General features: G+C 32.4%; 1 pseudogene; it reads right to left on the reverse strand.

Annotated features, from left to right (window-relative positions):
* Nucleotides 1-10587: 10587 nt before the first annotated feature.
* Nucleotides 10588-15491, reverse strand: LOC11436561 (protein MEI2-like 4; annotated as a pseudogene).
* Between the last annotated feature and the right edge of the window lie 4108 nt (nt 15492-19599).

Raw genomic sequence — 19599 nt, forward strand, 5'->3', positions numbered from 1 at the left:
AATGACGCTTGGAACTTGAAGCCTGGATTGTTACGCATATCGCGTTTGTCTCTGGATTTTAATCTCTCTAATCAGACTCAAACCCATAGTCAGATATGGGTATGTTTTCATTATCTTCCATTGGAATATTGGCATGATAGAATCCTTTTTGAGATTGATGAGGCTATTGGTACCCCTATAATAATTTATGAGAATACTAGAAACAATTCATTTGGTCATTATGCTTATGTTCTAGTATATTTCAATTTTGCTGGATTTATTCCTGATACTTTATGTATTGAGATTGAGTATGAACATCCACCATACTTTTGTTTCACTTGTAATTCTATTGGCCATTCATCGAATCATTGTAAAAAAGATCATGCCAACAAAATTGCTCGTGAAAAGGTGATCACTAAAGATAATTTTGTTAAGAATGTCCCTAAAAGGCATGTGCAAGGTTGTAGTAATATTGTGGTTGATGAAGATTCTATTATTCTTGACATAATAAGGTTTAAGAAAGTAACAACTAATGTGTTGGTGGGTGATGTTATAAACCTTGAGGAAGAACTATATTCTAACTCTTCCGTTGGGGCAATTCAGTTTCAATCAACACATGTTGAAGCGATGACTGAAATACAAGTTGAAGACCAACTGAGCAACAAACTTCTTGATATGCGCATCGCTGGTCCTTGGAATGGCGTTGTGACAGACTTAGATTATAATCAAGATCCCCCATCTTGGTATGATTTATGTTCTTCCAATTTCATGATTTCTAAATATGTTTTAAATCCTAACATTACACATGACTTGGAGATTTTGAGGCCATATATGAACGGCAAGGATGCTTGCGCAAGTTGTAACAGCCCAATTTTTGCTAGATTTATTTTTTAATTGTTTTATTATGTGTTTATATGTGCTTGTGTGTGATCATTCATCATTGGGTGCATTTTCATGGGTTTCTGTGTTAGAAGGGTAATTTAGCCATTTTGGACTCAGGGATATTTTGGTCATTTTGAGTGTTAGAGTAAATTAGTAACTTTTGGTGAGAATTACTTTTAGTGGTTATTGAGGACCGTTATTTTTGCTAAGTTACTATCGTAGTGATTAGCTATTAGAAACTTTACCGTTAAGTGACTGTTGTAGTGTTTTACCGTTAGAGTGTAGAAACATTTTAGAATTGAATTGGAGTGGGTTAAGTCCACTAAGCTTTAGGGTTAGGCCCATTAAGGGGACATTCTATATAAACCTTGTCTTAGAGAAAATTTCCTCACACTTTCATTTACAAGATATTTTGAGAGAGTTAGAGAGAGAAAGTGGGAGCAAAGAGGAAAAGGGTTAGAGAGAAGAGGAACTTGAAGATTCAAGGATTGGAAGAGAGCTAGGAGCTAAATTGAAGCTTGAACTAGGGAATTAATCTAACTAAGGTAAGGGGGTTAGAATTCATCATAATCATTTATTGCCATTTTTCAATTGTTATATGAATAAGTGCTTAATTGAGTAATTGATTAATTGTTCAGAATTGTTAGAATTTGTGCTCCAATTATAATGACATGTTTGAATGCATGAAGTTGTTGATAATTGAATTGTTGTTGGTGAAATTTCATGTTCAAAGTATGAGAGAGTGGTATATGTTGAAATATGCTCAATTGGTTGAATTATGTTATGTTGTTGTTGAATTGTGATAAGATTCATGATCAATTGATGTTGTTGTTGCTAAGTGATGTTGTTGCTGATAATTCATGGCTTGGGTATGCATGATTCATGATTTGTTGTTGAGAAACGAGATGTTGTTGGTAGTTTGGTAAAAATTGGTGAATTGGTCCAAATGTCAATTGTTTTCATGTTTGTTGAGTCCTTGTGAGTCATATTAGTCATATTGACCTGTAAACAACATCTGAAAACACATTTGGGCATTGAGGGATCAAAATTGAGGATTTTGGGTGAAAAGAGGTTGAAACCCGTAACATTTTCTGCAGAACTATGAACGTTCGCTTAAGGGGTCGCTTAAGCGAACCGGTAAGCGAGCATTCATATGGTGTTCTGGGTTCAGTTCGCTTAAGCGCCCTACAAGCGAACCGATAAGCGTACTTTCTGGTAGCTACTGGAACTCGTTCGCTTAAGCGAACCATGTGGACGCTTAAGCGAACTGATGAGCGTACTACAAGCGACCAACAAGCGTACACTTCAGGTGGCTACTAGACTCGTTCGCTTAAGCGAACCAGGTGATTGCTTAAGCGAGCAAGCCCAGTTTCAGCCACTTTAATCTTTTGTTCCGGGTCTTAGGGGGCCAATCCGAGCTTTGTAAAATGATTCTTTCAACATCTTTAACTACTGTTTAAACCCCTAAACCTACTGGAACATGATTAGCTTACCTAAACTTGAAATTTTCCGCTTTGAGTCATAACTTGGAAGTTTTTGGGAATTTTAGACTTTTGTCGAAACAAACTTTTGCAAACTAATGGAGCTTGCAAGTTGAACCTACAACTCATATAGACTTAGGTAAGGCTTGTGAGATTGGTCAAACATCTTAATCATGTCAAAAGTGATATTTCGGGTGGGAATGTGATAGATTGTGAAATTAGGTTTTTCCTACGAACTTAAGCTATTCTTTAGACTAATGTCTAATAGTCCGTAAGTGGCTTAAGCTCATGACTACATGATTGATTAAGATTGTTTGAGAACTTTTAACTTGTCTATGTTATTTTGCCTTGGGAATTATCAATGTTGGCCGTTTGCCACTTGATACGGATTTGTCAGAAATGTTCTTTTGAGGAATCCGGATTATGAATTATCGTGACTATTCTTATATGACTAAGTGAAGTTGTATGAATGAATGATTATGTGTTGGATATGATGTTTATCATGGGATGTTGTATGTTCTCTTACTTAGAATGTAAGAAATGCTTGAAATGGTAAAACTGTATGAGGTAGTTGATGTTGAATGACATTGTTAATTATGATGATCATGTTGATGATGTGATGATGAATCTTATTTGAAATATGACTTGATTGTGTATAGACATGATTTCTTGATAATGCAATTGTGGTGGAGATGATCAACATATTTGAAAGTTGTCCTTTATATTGTGGTGGAAATTGTGAGTTGATGTCGCATTATCGAGTCTTTGTTACATGTCCATGCATCATAGTCGTGTTGAGATTTTATATGATGTTTTTGTTGCATCATTGGGTTTCGGCCTAGCAGAGTGATCTAGTTTTGTGGACTTCGGTCTTGCAGAGATCCATTAGTGATCTAGATTGTGGGCTTCGGCCTTGCAGAGACCTTTGGCGGTCTAGATATAGGTGACGACCTTGAAGTGAAATGGTACCACATGCATATATGTGTCGAACTAGGTGCACATCATGACATGAGTCTTATTGATGAAATGTGAATGATTAGTGTGCATGAATAAATGTGATTTGATGATTGTTCATGACACATGTGATTGGTGATTAATTGATGTAAGATATTGGGATTATGGTATGAATATATATGTGGATATTATTATTTGATTAAGTACATGATATTTGAATTGAATTATTCATGTTAACTGTTATGTGGATTATGATGATGTAATACTTACCCCCAGTGGTTTTGACCGCCTACCTGTCTGTATGGATGGGTAGACGCTGTGCAGGATTAGTTGCTCTGGTGAGTTGATTGTTGCTTGGTGGATATCGGGAGCTATCTTCGGTATCGGTGTTAGTCGAGTCTAGGTTGGCTCTGATCTAGGTGTCTGTTAGATTTCCTAGATTTATCTGTTTGGATTTTTATTCATGTTGGAGATTTACTTCATTGTTGGGATTTGGAGATTCATCTATGTTGATGTATTATTTGGTTCATAATATGTATGCCTTAAAGAATTCTGATTTATATCCGCTGCGACTGTTGATATTTTTATGCATTCATGTTAAATTTGAATTTTGTATGATGACGTAGCATCTGTTTCTTGAATAAATGTATTATTTGCATGTTTTATTGCTTTAATAGAAATAGGGTGTTACACAAGTGAGCCTCGAGTTTATACTGATGAGGAACAAAGAGAGGCAGCTATCAACTACTTGAATAACCGTTCTGTTGCCGAAGAAGAGCCTTTTATTGAGGTGTCAAAGACTAAGAAAAAAAAAGTGCAGAAACGTTTTCAGGTCCATAACTCTCGTTCTAAGGGCAGACCACCAAATTGATTTGAGTTCCATCTGTGGGTTTCGTTTCTTTCCTTGCTCTCTTTTGGGTTTTTTTTGTTGCTTTTTATGTTATTTTCTTGCTTTGTTTTTCTTGTTTTGCTTTTTTCTTGTATGAGATGGTTTTGGTATATGTCCCACCTAAATTGGCACCGGGGAGAATCGAACCTGAGACCTCAAGGAGGAGTACACTCGCAGATCCCAAGCTAATACTGTAACACCCCGTTTTCCCAATATACAAATTTCATAAACAATTATCAGAGTAAAAACCATAAACGGGATATCACATAGAAACGTAATCCAAAAACAGTTAAATGATAATTTAACCTTCACAAATATCTTTAACATAGCAGCGGAAAATCATAAACATAAATCATAAACGTTTTGGCACGCAGGCCCAACAAGTATCTCAAAAGAGTTTATCAAAACATAAGCAGTTCACGTAAAAGAATGAAGCATGTTATAGCATTAAACCCCATCCCGTTACGTATCAGAGCGACCTAGACGACACAGTGAAGGCAAGGCCACTCACGACGGCAACTGCACACTAAGCACGATCACCTGCAAGTTACCCATACGAAGGGCAACATTTTCAAGCAGAAGGGGTGAGATTTCATAATAAAATAACATTAATCAATGTAATTGCGAATCATAAATTAATATCATAATCATTCCATTATTAACTTTGCATAAATGCTAAACAGTTATCACGTAATCATATATCCAATCATTATAAACAACATAACATAATCAATGAACACTTATCACGTAATCACATATCCATTCATCATCAACAAGGCATCTTAATCATGGCAATGTGACAATGCTCCTAGACTCCTTATATGCATGTGGTACCAATCGTCATCATAAGTATTAATATACTTTAATCGTGCGGAGGACAAAGCTCCTATAAAACGTGCGGAGGACAAAGCTCCTAATTTTCGTGGTGAGGACTAAGCTCAATGATATGCTATGCATGGACACATATGAACAAAACATCGTAATCACTTATCAACATGCATCCAATAATTTGGAGCTAAACTTCATCATATAATTATGCACTTAGTTAAATAACGGAAGCAGCATAAACAGGTCACATAACAAGATGATATCATTATATCAAAGCACATAATTTGTATCATTATCACATCTTCTTATCTTGCATGAATATACAATACAATAGTTCATATTCAATTATTATTAATATAACTTAAACAACTCTACAGTCTGCATTAAACGACATCACTAGGTCTCATTACCAGTTAGGGGTTCACTCTTGATCAACAAGTGCGACACAGATCGCACAAACACTCAGGAAACTACATTCTGGTTGTACTCGTGAGGCGAGAGTTCTTACTCGCCGTGGCGAGTACCACTCAACTCCCAAACTAAGCTTTTTCTCCCTTTTCCAAAAGTTTTCACGTACAATGAGTTTCTAAAATATTAGGTCCTCTCCTATTTATATCTCTTTCTAATAACTTATCTTATCTCACTTTCTCCCCCAAAACTATCTAAAATATCAAAACAGCCCTCAACTAAATACTTTTCAAATCTTTATTTTATTTAACAATAAAATAAATTCTCTAATCTTATCAAATCCTCCAAAACTCATAACTTATCACGTCATCAATCAAATCACTAAATTCATCGTGGATCACCAAAACATAACAAAATCACGCATATACTATATAATTATAATATAATGGCCTAAACTCGATTAAATAACGATTAAACGAAAGTGGGCGTTACAAATACCACTAGGCCAATTCAAGTGAGTTCTTTATATCTATATATTTTTAGGATGTTGCAGTTGGTTCACCATCTGCACCTCTTTTTGCTTAAAAAAACTGTGGCAGAAACCATTACTGCCCAAATATTGAAACAAAGATGTATTAGCATGTGAAATATTTTAATCATGTAGTTTGTTCTTTGGTAGAAAACAAAAAACTGCAAGATATGAAAGTGAATTACCCGAAAAATCTTGTATGGACACAATCACAAATCAATATCATTTAGGTCCTTTCACATTAAATGAGTAAAGTTTAAGAAAAAAAATATTTAGTCACATCAATTGACATTATTCAATTTTACTCTATTTTATTTTTGGTTTTGTGTGTGTGCTAAAATATATTTATTTGGGATTAGAAAAAAATCCACAAATTTTATTTATTTATTTATCTGGGCTTGTATCTAAGCAAGTAGAGAATTTCTCTTCTTCCATTTATTTTTGCTCATTTTGTCCAACGTAAGTTAATTTACGCTGAAAAATGCACTTACGTAAGTTAACTCACGCTAAAAATACATTTATGTAAATTAACTCTCGTTCAACTTTTTTTTTACTGGAACCAACAATTTTAAACAGAAGAAGACCAATTCTCAAATAAGTATACCTCTTAAATGGCCATGAAAATAGTGTCCAGACGAGGGTGTGACAGTTGAATGAACATTTTCTTAAGAGTGTGTTTGGATGAGAAAATGTTTTGAGGGAATGTAATGTTTTGAGTGAATTCAACTACTTTGAGTTGAATTCAAACAATAGAATTCACCTTAAAGTAGTTGAATTCCCTCAAAACATTACATTCCTCAAACATTCCCCATCCAAACACAGTGAAATTGAGCTGGTGGTGAACCGTTATCTGAGAATGACAATAACATATCCTCGAGGATGCTTCTTTCAAAAAAAAATAATCCTTTATTGATTCCACGTGTAGGACCCTTTGGATTATGCAAATTGATAATGGTCCCCCATAACAGTGGAGATGCAGAGCACAGCAATTAAAGGCAATATATTCATGTGTTCAGTTAGCAAGTGAGATTAAAGATTTTTGGGTCTCATTAAGCATTAAGCATCACATCTTGGTTCTCTCCAACTAGAAACTGATTCAATCAATGTAATGTAATTCAAATAATGGCCTTGATAATCATGGGGTCCTTATTGTAAAAAAAATAAAATCATGAGGTCTTTGGTCGGTCTCAATTTTTTAAATTAACTACTGTATTTCTGTAAAAAGAAAAAAAAAAAAAAATCGTCCATAGTTTTTTTTTTTTTTTTGTCCATCGTTTTTCAAAGTATCAGTCAGTTAATTGTCCATCGTACATCGTTATTCATTTTCTTTTATAAAGTATAGTCACTTAAATGAAGATAAATAGAAAATAGGATTAATTATGTTTTTATTCCTTGTGCCCATTTGAAGAATAGTACATACATTTTATTATTTTTTTTAAAATTCTCATATTTTATCTTCGTTATCAAAATTAGTCATGTTGTTAATTCTCTAACGGAATGCTGATGTGATATTTAGTGAGTCCCAATTATTTTAGGGTTAAATATATTTTTGGTCCTCTCATTTTACGTGACTGTGAAAAATAATCCTTATTATTTTAAGAATTTTAAAAACATTTATTGAAATGCAATGACTATTTTTCAAAGTCACCCAAAATGTATGGACCAAAAACATATTTAACCATAAAATAATTGGGACCCACTAATTGCCACATCAACATTCCGTTAGAGCATTAATAGCATAGACTAATTTTGATAATGAAAAATAAAACGTGAGGATTTTAAAAACTTTTAATGAAATGTAGGGATTATTTTTCAAAGAGACTTAAAATGTAAGGACGAAAAACATATTAACCCTATAAGAAAATTAAATTTTAGTCTCTGTGAGCTTAGTTCAGTTGGTACGAATATTGCATATTATATGCAGGGACTGGGGTTCGAACCCCAGAGACCCCATTTTTTCACATTTAATTGTGCGAGCTCTAACCACCACACTACTTGACCCAAAAAAATAAATTATTACGGACAATTGCATTTAAGTGTCTATACATAACTATAAAATGTTAGCCAAACTTTATAAGTCATCCTCCACTAATTTATTTTTTATACTATATTTAACTATCTGGTTCTTTTTTATGGTCGGGATATGATATTAATATGATATGAAGTTGGATAAAGACATAATATTTAATTATTTTTAATCCTTAAAAAAAATTATTTTTAATAAAATGAGATAGTTATTTCTTGTAAAAAAATAATTGATAAAGTTTTATTATGAATTAATTAAAAAAAAATACTCTTTTACGTCAATTTACATTTATCAATTAGTTGAACCTTTAATTTTATCAAACACTTCGAGTAGCTTATTAAGTATAAGTCATGTTATCAATTATATTATATTAGTCATGAACCATCGATTATAAACTATGAGCTATCTTTTATTTTTGCCAAAGATTGTGTTGATTTCTTTTAATTATCTTCTTCCTTTGTTCAGTCTCCAATTACAACCTCAAATCTTAATCATAAGGAGCTTAACCACCAACAATCTCAGCCCAGCCACCATCTCTATATACGATTTCTTTAAAAATTGAAATATGTACAAATTCTTCAACCAAAGTAATTTAGAAATAAGTTCAAATAACCAATCAGATTTTAAATTTTCTACTGAGTAAACATGAATATATGATAGAGTTCAAATAACCAATTTAAATTTAATAAATAAATTGGTATCGGAAGAGTGGTGTAGAATTTGAAGAAGCAATTTTTGAATTGACGGAAGTGAAGGGATAATAATAATAATAATAATGATATTATGTTCTCTCATCTCTCATTTAATTATTTTTGCATAGATGTTTGTTAATTGATATACTACAAACTAAAATTAACATGAATAATGAATAGCTTCTTCTTAAAAAAAAAAAAAAAACATGAATAATGAATAGTGGTTTGACATTTTGAGAGTTTCCTGCAGCCTATATGATTTTTGGTATGATCATCATCCTTGCCAAAACCTGAAAGGAATTGAAAGCAAATAATATAACGATCACTTGTTTCTCGATGATCCAGATTCTATGTAGTCTGCAAAAAATGCGGAAGTCGTTAAAATAGAGTTTAAGTTGAAATAATCTTAGGAAGGGGTCCATAGCTCAGTGGTAGAGCATTTGACTGCAGATCAAGAGGTCACCGGTTGGGCCCTTTTAATATCAAAATTTTAAGCTAGATAGCTTTTAATTTTTTGTTAAAGAAGAGTGAGAGTTGTTTCCTCCGTCTCTCATTCTTCGGAGGAAAGCAATGTCTTGTCGTTCGATGCTGATTATGTCACATTGGCATTTTTTGTGGGCTATTGGGATGTCGCATCTCAGGGCAACTTCTGATCCTCAGATATGGAAGAAAGGCCCAACATTTGGAATGCCGGGGGTTCATGTTGATGGAATGGATGTTTTGAAGGTACGACAAGTGGCAAAGGAAGCAATTGGGAGAGCTAGGCGAGGAGAGGGACCAACTTTGATAGAATGTGAGACCTATAGATTTAGAGGACATTCATTGGCTGACCCTGATGAGCTTTGCAACCCTGGTGAGCATTTGCATTATGCTTTCCTTTAACTACCTACTTACCTTCAGTCGCATCGTGCATGCATAATCCACATATGTTTATTTTTGTCATATACTTTATCCCGCATTAACTTCCTTAACACTGAGGAATTTAATTAATTTGAAGAGCACTTTTCTTTCCATGTTTGGAGGCCAACTGTGTTTTATGTCATGCGTAAGATGATTGATTTTGGTCGCTGATTAGCATTTTATGATCGAGACAACTGTATTACTAATTTTAACAAGACACTAAATTTCCATGTCTGCTAAAATGAGTTGTTCGCATTTTTCTTCTTTTTGTCTTGCAAGTTGGTAACAACCCATCATCTAATCTTATTTTGCAGCTGGTAGGGATCCCATCTCTTCACTGAAGTAATACATTATTGAGAACAAATTAGCCAGTGAACAAGAGTTGAAAACCATAGAGAAGAAGATTCAACAAATTTTCTCTATAAACCTGTGGTGTACATATATATGCCTTTCAAAATTTGTTGAATAAAACTAAAGTCCAATACCTTTTTTTTCCCTTTCAATTAGAAACTAGATCTTTGATCCATGTGTCGCACCACGGGTTTATTAGAAAACAAAAGAACTTGATAGAGATACAATATTGAAATCAATCAAAATTGTCCTTATATGTCCTTCATTTACCAAAGCTTACATTTTATTTATAGACTGGAAATGGATTCTCTAAAATTTTCTCTCATTTTTCCTAAATTCTCTTTATCACTCTCTCTATCAATGGATGACTTGATGCGCCAACTTTCTGAACAATATTTGCACTTTTCAAGTTCTGAGCTCTCACTTAGAGCATGTTTAAATTTTGGTTTTAAAATCAAAGTTTTAACTCCTCAGAATGAAACTTACACTTTTGAAGAATCGTTGATTTTCCCAATCAATTATTATAATTCCATAGTTTATTTTTTGAAATGCAAATTTCACTTTTATGAAGCTGAGTACTTAGGATCCAGACACATATTTTACAAGAAGAGTATGCAAACACACGAAATATTAACAATGATGAACAATCAAAATGTATACCAAAGAAGGACTCAGCAAAATACATAATTAGCTCATCAAAAATTTCATTAAAAAAATGACAGGTGGATTCCAAATCTGATAAAGGCATCCTAAAATTTACAAGAAAAAAAAATCCCCTCAAATCACTATAAAAGTCACTCCAATGTTCATACTTCAGAAACTCAATAAGAAACGACACCGATCCAACAGTATGTTTAGGATTTAATATCCAAAGACCAAATGAACTGGAAAACTTCTTGTCTTCAGTGAAGCATTGATGCTACTCCTAATATGAGAAACTTTATTAGTGTAACGAAATCACTTTGAAATAAACAAATGTGACTTCCTTAAGTCTGATTCCTTTGAAATACTGTCTTCCTCATGAATGTTGCTTCTCACTCTTCCAGGTTTCATGGCAATTGGGAAAGGGACCTGTGTTACTGGCAAAGTTAGTTGCCAATCCATAGTTTCTTTAGTCTTAATAGATAGTGTACCATATTTCTTATAAACAGTGAAACAAATCATGATAATAACAAAAACTCAGGTCCAGTTTATAAAGATATAATGTCTGAAAAGAGTTTATAAAAACTGACACCTCTCACCTTACAAGTTGGTTTTGTAAGGATGAGTTAGACTCAACATAAAAACCTAATAAAGAATGCATAAGAGGTAACTAATGAATAGATGCTAAAGGAAATCTAAACCTGATCACCAAGTAAGGATGAGTTTGAATCAATATAAAAACTTAATAAACAATACATGCATCGTAACTGATAAATAGATGTTAAAGGAAATTTCTACCTGATCACCAGCATTTGGACCATCAGTGTCGATGAGGATAGGCCTGCAGTGCTTATCCACATTCATCAAGCTTGAATGCTGGAAATGATTAACAAGAGCTGTTTTCCCTTGTATGCGAGCATATGCAAGTGACGCCACTTTCTCACTGTTGAATTTCTCCCATTTTTTCCCATTGAACGCCTGCAAAATTGAATCGCTGGATTTAGTCTATCAATACAGGGTGCATGTGTGATGCATGCAATTAATTTTAGCCACACAAAATTATCATTTTCGGCAGCTAACCTCATAGAAAGGTATAATCAAGCTAGGACTAGTCATGTTGATGAATGCATATCCAGCATTGCATTTGTTCTGCAATCAATGTTGATTCAATGTTAATAATTAAGAAACAAATAAAAGGAGTTCCAAAATAAATTAAACATTTAAAGATAAAAAAGATAAAAAACACGTACTCTGAAATCAATTGGTAGATACACAAAGTCATAAGTTCTTTAATGGCGTTCATCAATTGCAGCCAACAACATCTCAGAAGTATACCTGCAACAAGTCATAGTCAAGAGAAATGAGATTTACAAAAAAAATTATTTAAATCATAATCCAAAACATACCAAATGAATATACAATTTTTTTGCATTAGAGAATATATAAAAAAAAATAAAAAATAATACAGCTTACTTGTTAGGAATGTTCTTAATCATAAGTGTTGTTCGGTTATCTTCACCCCTTATTATGCAATCAATATCAAGCTCATACCGTTTCATGTCAGCCAAATTCGTCGCGCCTACATTTCTACGGCTTCTAATGTGTCTATTAGTATCAAATGAGTTAACCATATGGTTCCTACCAGGAAAAGACATCCCTCTTTGGTTATGGAAGTTGAGTCCAGAGTGAGGGAACATGTTATGAGGAACAAAGTCAACATAATGTGGTGTTATAGATTCAACTGGATGTGATTGAACGTGATTGTTATTAATTGGTAAAGCAGTACTTATCATATGTGATGGTGACATAGGAAGTTGGTTCAATTTTTGTAGGGTAGGTGCTGCACAAATTCCATTCAAATATGATGGTGAATTCGGCCACATTCTTCGAGGAGGCGGATAAGAGTTGCTCCATTTGCCATGATGGCCAGGAAGAGGGAAGCTTGAACTTCCATTGCTAGAGGATTTTGAAACTGAAAAAAGAAGAGGGAAATATCTTGTTAAAACAAAAACGTCGTTCAAAAGTAAAAAAGAAACAAAAACGTCGTACAATGAACACACGATATTTGATCATGCAATTTGGCCCTACACCTTCAATTGTAGAGCTGCTACAGTAATTTTTTATTAATTAATCAAGCTTAGGGTGTACATAGTACGACTTGTGTTTAATACTACGGTCCAATTTACAAGATTATCCCTGAACGGTACCACATAGGGCTTCGTCCACTCGAGGAACCTGCCCACTTATTACATTTACTAATAAATTGCACTTCTTGACATACCACATTCATCAAAATCCATGAAGGGTCCATTGGAGTTTACTTGACAAAACTGCATTTTATCTATTCTATCCTGTGTTTTGAGATTAATGTCTGCAGCCACCTCAAGAGGATTGTGGGGAATAGCATTGGTAAAACTATGACGGCATTCTGGGAGAGAATGAGGATTAAAAGCTAATGTAGCTTGCCTATCAATATTCAACTGGCCCGAGCAGCTAGATTCAGTAATTTCACATTGGATTCCAACTGATTTAAGTTTGATTAGAGACGGTAAGGTGTTTGGAACACTTGAAGAGATTCCATGCAAGCCTGCTTCAATGTATAAACATCAATGAGGAAAATATATATTTGCTGCTAAGTTGATAATTCATGATCATATTCTGTACCTTGGAAGCTAGTTGGTGGCTTAATAGGAGAGCTCTTCTGATGGATCAGTTGGATCATACTGCAGCCATATAAAAAGAATAGAAGAGTTAGTAGACACAATGGTAAGGATCCGTTTGTTACAGTTTTTTAAGGAAATGAGAATCTGAATAAAATAAAAAATATAAAACCGTCTAATATATGCAGCTGCTACTTTTGAGTTTTGAATAGCTTCTCTTAAAAATCATTTCAAGAGATGATTAATTTTTTTCTAGAAAAGTGATTTTTATTGGGGTTAACACATTAGTTTATTGTTTTCTTTAAAATTTCTAAAAAACAATCTTTAAATTATTGAGTGTAAAAATCAAATTTTTTTTTTTTCATAATCAGTAACAAACAGGCTCTAAGTAGATAAATTAAATGCCTAATGATCCCATACTGAAACTTTATGTTTGAAGCAACAAGGAATAATGCACTAAGCATGTAACCAAATTCTTGAAATAAAGGCATACTAAAATGTGATAAACAATTTTCCAAGCATAGTTGAAAATGTAGAATATCACCTTTCTGAGTCTGTAGATTGGCTTGGCTCAACCTTTAACCTCTTCATGCTTGTATCATTTCTATTTAAATCATGGAGAGCTTTTTCTGCAGCTTCAAAATTGTAAAATTCAATCAACTTATGATGCCAACTGTGAGGGTTTTCATGAATCTGCGGTTATTGAGTAAGGTTAACCAGTCACATATAAATTATCATTATCAATATTTGTACAACAAATATATTTGTAAGTTGTAACCAAACTTACCTCTTTGATATCTCCATGAACATTAAATATATTGTGAATTTCAGTATTTGAAATTGATGAATCATATAAAAATACTGCAAGTGTGCCCTGATTCACTCCTTTCCTGGAAGGACTATCCTGAAAATAGTTGTAGGACAAATAGGAGTCACTAGCAAACTCTATACAAACATTAGTTTAAAGTGTTATGATAATGTATCAGTCTTAGCACAGTTCAATGCAGTATTATCAAAATCCAATAAGCCTCTGTTTGGGTAAACAGCTTAATTAAGCACTTATAGTATAATGGCTTATCATATAAGTATTTATGTATAAGCTATTTCTATAACAAAAAATAAAATAAAGTCAAATTATTTTTATATAAGCTATAAGTTATTTTCATATAAGCTATAAACAACATATGGACATGTCAGAACTTGTTCCATAAACTCTTCCAAACAATCTCACAATAAGCCGCATAACACCAAGTCCATGTCATAAGTTGTTCCATAAGCTCTTCCAAACAGCTTATGTCAGTTGATAAGCTCAGATAAGTCAACTAAAACAAGTTTTAACTATGAGTGGTTCCATCACAAAGGAGAATTAAAAATTAAAAGAGTTTCAATGAGAATTAAAAATGCAGCATCGAACCTTTGGTATCGAATAATGAATGTCAAATTTCCTGCAGCTGAAGAGTTGATTCTGGAGTGCTCTCATTGCTTTTTGGGCAGCTCTCATATCATAATATGATATCATAGCATTCCCTTGATGCTTGCAATCTCTATCAAAAGTGTCGATATCTCCAAATTGCTTCAAAAAGAAGAAGAAAATAAGTTATTATCACAGTCCACAATATCCACTTAAGGTATTTCAATATGAACAATATGTCTATACTAACTGAAGGACAAAGAAAACAAAAACAAAAAATGATACCTCAAAAAGAGCTTTCAATTCAGAATCTTCAACCTCACTATCAATATTTCTCACAAATAATGTTCTAGAAGGGTGTTCACCAGAAGGGTTTTCTACGGCGAATGAGGTGTTACGAGCTTTGTCGAGGATTTCACAATTCTTTTCTCTAAAAGATGAACTATCGAAATCTTCAAGATCCAAACCGCCATTACTACTGATAAGGTCTAATTCATCTTCATCCTCATCCTGGAGTAGATTTCCAATAGTTTGAGCCTCGAGTTCTTCAAGAGAGACACAAAGCTTCTCTTCCTCATAATGTGATGCAATTGCATCCACTGAATGTCCATGTAAAGCATTATTCACAGATAATCGCACTGTACGAACTGAAGCATACAAAGACATAGCATATTAGTCAATAGTTTTGACAAGAAACTTTAGCATACAATTTTGAAAAGAAAACTTACGTTTCCTGCTAAACAAATCTGATGGAGAACTTGAGAAGAGACTACTTTCGTGCCAAGCTAGCGGCAATTATATTAACTTCATCACTATCTGAAAAATTGGATACTGCTTGCATAGGTTTTATTCCACCATCAAAACCTACATGGGCCATGGCATAACAAAGTCAAAGAATAATTGGATGTACCGTTTTTACCAACAAACTAGAGCATCAATGCATGTATATGAATGAGGTTATTTCTGTTTCTTATTATTATAACCGACATGACTTGAAATGTTCCAAGTACTAAGCATATGAATCTACTCCAATTAGCATAATATATATAGAAACTCTAAAGTAAGTACCAGTTTTTGGTTCAACATTTTTCTATACAAACTTGTCCTCAACAATACAACTCTTTTCTAAATTTATATTTGAAACTGAAATTTGGACAAAACGAGCATTATATAATGAAAAACAATACACAAGGAAGCACAATAGAAAAACAGATAGACGGATATGTTAGTGTTTGTTTGTCTTTGTGATAGTTATTAATAGCAAAGAGAATTGATTAGTAATACTAACCGTGGCCTTTGGACAGTTTATCTATTTTCCACCATTCAGCTTGACTCTTCCAATATTCAAAGAAAATATCTTCAGAGAATTGTTAGATTTCTAAAAAAGAACACAATGTTCAAAGAAAATACCTCATTAGAAGAACAAATATCTTCAGATGAGAAACTTTTGAAATCCATTGTTTCACAAGGCATGATATACATAACCAAAAAGTAAACTTAGAAACTTTGTTATATATCTCTCTTGGGGTAGAGTAGGTAATTCACTAGTTTTGCTTCCTAAAGATGAAAAAAAAACACAAAGAACAAACAGAACTTGTAAGTAAATCTTCCAAGACTTAATTATGAAAAATAAAGACTCATTAAATTAAGATAAATACAATCATGCAGCCTGTAATCAACACACTAAAGTGGACATGGCGATCACATATTCACACATCATAATACTAATTGTAAAATCCACTAATATTCTGAAAGATCAAGAAGATCATAAACAACCCGAACTAATTTTAAATCATTAATTTCCCTTCATTCCATCTATGGAGGAAATATTAGGACCGAATATTGGATGGAATATTGAACATAATATTCCCTCCATTCCTTTTTTAACTAAAATACTTTTAGAAATAAAAAAAAATGGTTCCTATTTAATCATCGTTTCATGATTCAATTCACATTAATTTTTGTTCTATCGATAATACCTATTTATTGCCTAGACATAAAAATTTACACCCTCTAGTCACTCTATTACAAACACAAATACACATTTTTAGTTTATTCAAGAAATAATATATGTGGTATATTACATCACTTATTTGATGAACTTAAAATAATGAATATTTGATTATAATATTTAATTAAGGATATTTTAGGATAAATGAAAAGAAACAAAATTTCCGTCTTCTCGACAACCGGATCTCATGCATTTGCGACATTAATGTTCGATCGATCAACATTGGACGATTGAAATTTAAGTTTGATAGTTTAGATTATGAAGGAAAAAAAATCGATCCTTTTTAGACCATCTAATCTTGATCGAATCACCGATATCCTGAATTTATGAACGAGGGTTTTGTCAAATGCAAGGAATTCAAATCAAAAGGATAAATAGCTAAGGAAGTGGTAAACACATTAAAAATATGTATATATCATTAAAAAAGAAACATCAAAAAGTATATATTTACAAATAGGAAAGTCGTATACCAAAAGCAGCAAGAAATTGGGATGGCTAGGAAATAATAACAAGAATCGAAGATGAAGAAGAAGTGAGTGAGTTGGTAGTTTTTTCTGTTTTCTTGTCTAAAATACTGTCTCAATTCAAATCTTTGTCCTCTCATGGAAGAGATTGGACCGTGTTCATTTATTTATATACTTTTGTATTTGACTCGGCGTTGATACAGTAATTATCCAATTATGTTTAATGAGTATGATTTGCTGAGTCAGCTTCATGTGTTTGATTTCATGAGTCAGCATGATATCATAATTTTTTTTTTTAAAAAGGATATGATATTATAATTACGTAATTAATTATGTCTTTATAATATTTGATTTGATGAGTCAGCTTAATATGATAATTATATACTCTTTTTTTTTTGTCAAGCATTTCTCTTTAATAATAAACAAATAACATTGCTTTATTATTATTTTTTTCTAAAAAAACACTATTTTGGTGGTGGTCGAGGTTCGAATCTCGGACCTTGCATTTATTATGCATTGTCCGTACCATCTGAGCTAAGCTCACGAGGACTAAAAAAAAACTACTTTATTATATCAAAGAAACGACAAAATTATGTATATATTTATTAAAAATTAAGTTTTACTCTTGAACAAAAAAAAAACTTTTACTCCTTTGAGCATTTTTTATAATTCTTAATATGAAATTTTAAATCATTTTTACTTTGAATATGGTATATCTTATTATATTTTAATTTTTATCAACCAATACATACAATAAAGGCTTAATTACACTTTTGGTCCTCGTATTTTGACCAGCTCACGAAAATGGTATTGCCTCTTTCAAATAGAACAAAATCTTCCATAAACTATCATGTTTTTGCACTTTTAGTCCTAACTCCTATTTTCAACTCCAGAAATATGATAGTTTATTGACGATTTTGTTCGATTTGAAAGAGTCATGACCATTTTCGTGAACTGGCCAAAATGTGAGGATCAAAAGTATAATTAAGCCTACAATAAATGACAATTATATATATATACACAGTCTCTATATGGTCACCAAATAAAAGGTGTGGAAACCAAAAAAAAAATGTATTGTGGTGTGATTGGAGTTTGGAAGTAGGGTTTAGGAAGAGAAAGGAGAAAAATACTTATTTTTTTTAAATCATATACACCATAAAATATTTTTTTAAACTAAATAACAAAATGATAAATTGTCATAAAATACTTCAATAACAATTACTTTATTTTTTTAAAAACAAACATTTTACATTGACAATAATTATTTAAAAAAATAAAAATAGCAAGTTATCCCATCCCAAACCATCAATCCGAATACAACCTTTATGAATTCAACAAATTCAAACCTTTGTCATCATAAAATTCACTACAGCTACACCATCTTTTTATTTGCAAACACCGCATAAAGTGTAAAACTTGAGAAAAACAAACATAAATAAGATAATCAACATCCAATAAGAGAATCAAAATGCAGATGATAAATCAAAATAATAACAATCGGCCGAATGTCATAAGGCAAATTGGAAAGAAAAATTAAATTAAAAACATTTAGAAAGAAAAAAATGAGAGAAGTAATTGGGAGATAGAGAAAAATAGGATAAAAAATGGTAATTTCCTTCATGCCAGCATTTTTGAAGTCAAAATCTGTTGGAAGAATCATTTGGAAGAAAATGATTGACCTTAAGTCGTTAATTAACTCCATTTAGGAAGAATCATTCGGAAAAATCCGATTTAATTTTTGGTGGAAATAGTTCTTGTCACATTTTACTTACCTTCTGATCAAACCCAGTTTATCATAAGAAAAAAAAAGGGTCAAAATCAGGTAAGCTACTTAATTTTAGCTTTTAATGGAAAACTATAAAATTAAAACTTTCTTAAGTCTTTTTTAACCAAAAGTTAGTTTCCAAAAAGTCTTTTTTGCCCACAAGTTAGTTTACGAATTGATCAAGGATTTGAGTAAAGGTTATTGTTTTTTTTTAAGGAGAGTAAAGGTTATTGTTGGAAAGTAAATTTAATCTACACCAAAAATACTTGTTCATGTTGTATTTAAAGGTTAGGTCAACAAAACATATCTAGCAAAACATTTATCTTGTTCATGTTGTATTTAACTTGTATCAAATATGCATATGCAACATAGGCATAACTGTCGGCAAACAAATCAAATAAGAAATTGGAGTAATATGCAGCAGTACTAAACAGAAACTGATTCAAGTTTAGAATAACAGAAGAAGCAACCATAGCATATTGAAGATACTACTAACCTGTAGGATCACTTGGCCTAGGTGACTAGGTCTCAGAACATACAACACGTCAACATCTTGAATGCTTTTGATGTTTTAACTTTAGCCAACATTTCTCATTATATTTTTAAGGTCTCAGTATACATCCCCAGGTTTGAAGTACATCTTGTTTTCTATGATTTCTTTGACATTTGACAAGGATGCAACTCCAGTAGTAAACATGCCAATAATCAATCTATATTGATTTAAAAC

This window comes from Medicago truncatula, chromosome 7 (assembly GCF_003473485.1).
Source record: "Medicago truncatula cultivar Jemalong A17 chromosome 7, MtrunA17r5.0-ANR, whole genome shotgun sequence".
In the NCBI taxonomy this organism is placed as follows: domain Eukaryota; kingdom Viridiplantae; phylum Streptophyta; class Magnoliopsida; order Fabales; family Fabaceae; genus Medicago; species Medicago truncatula.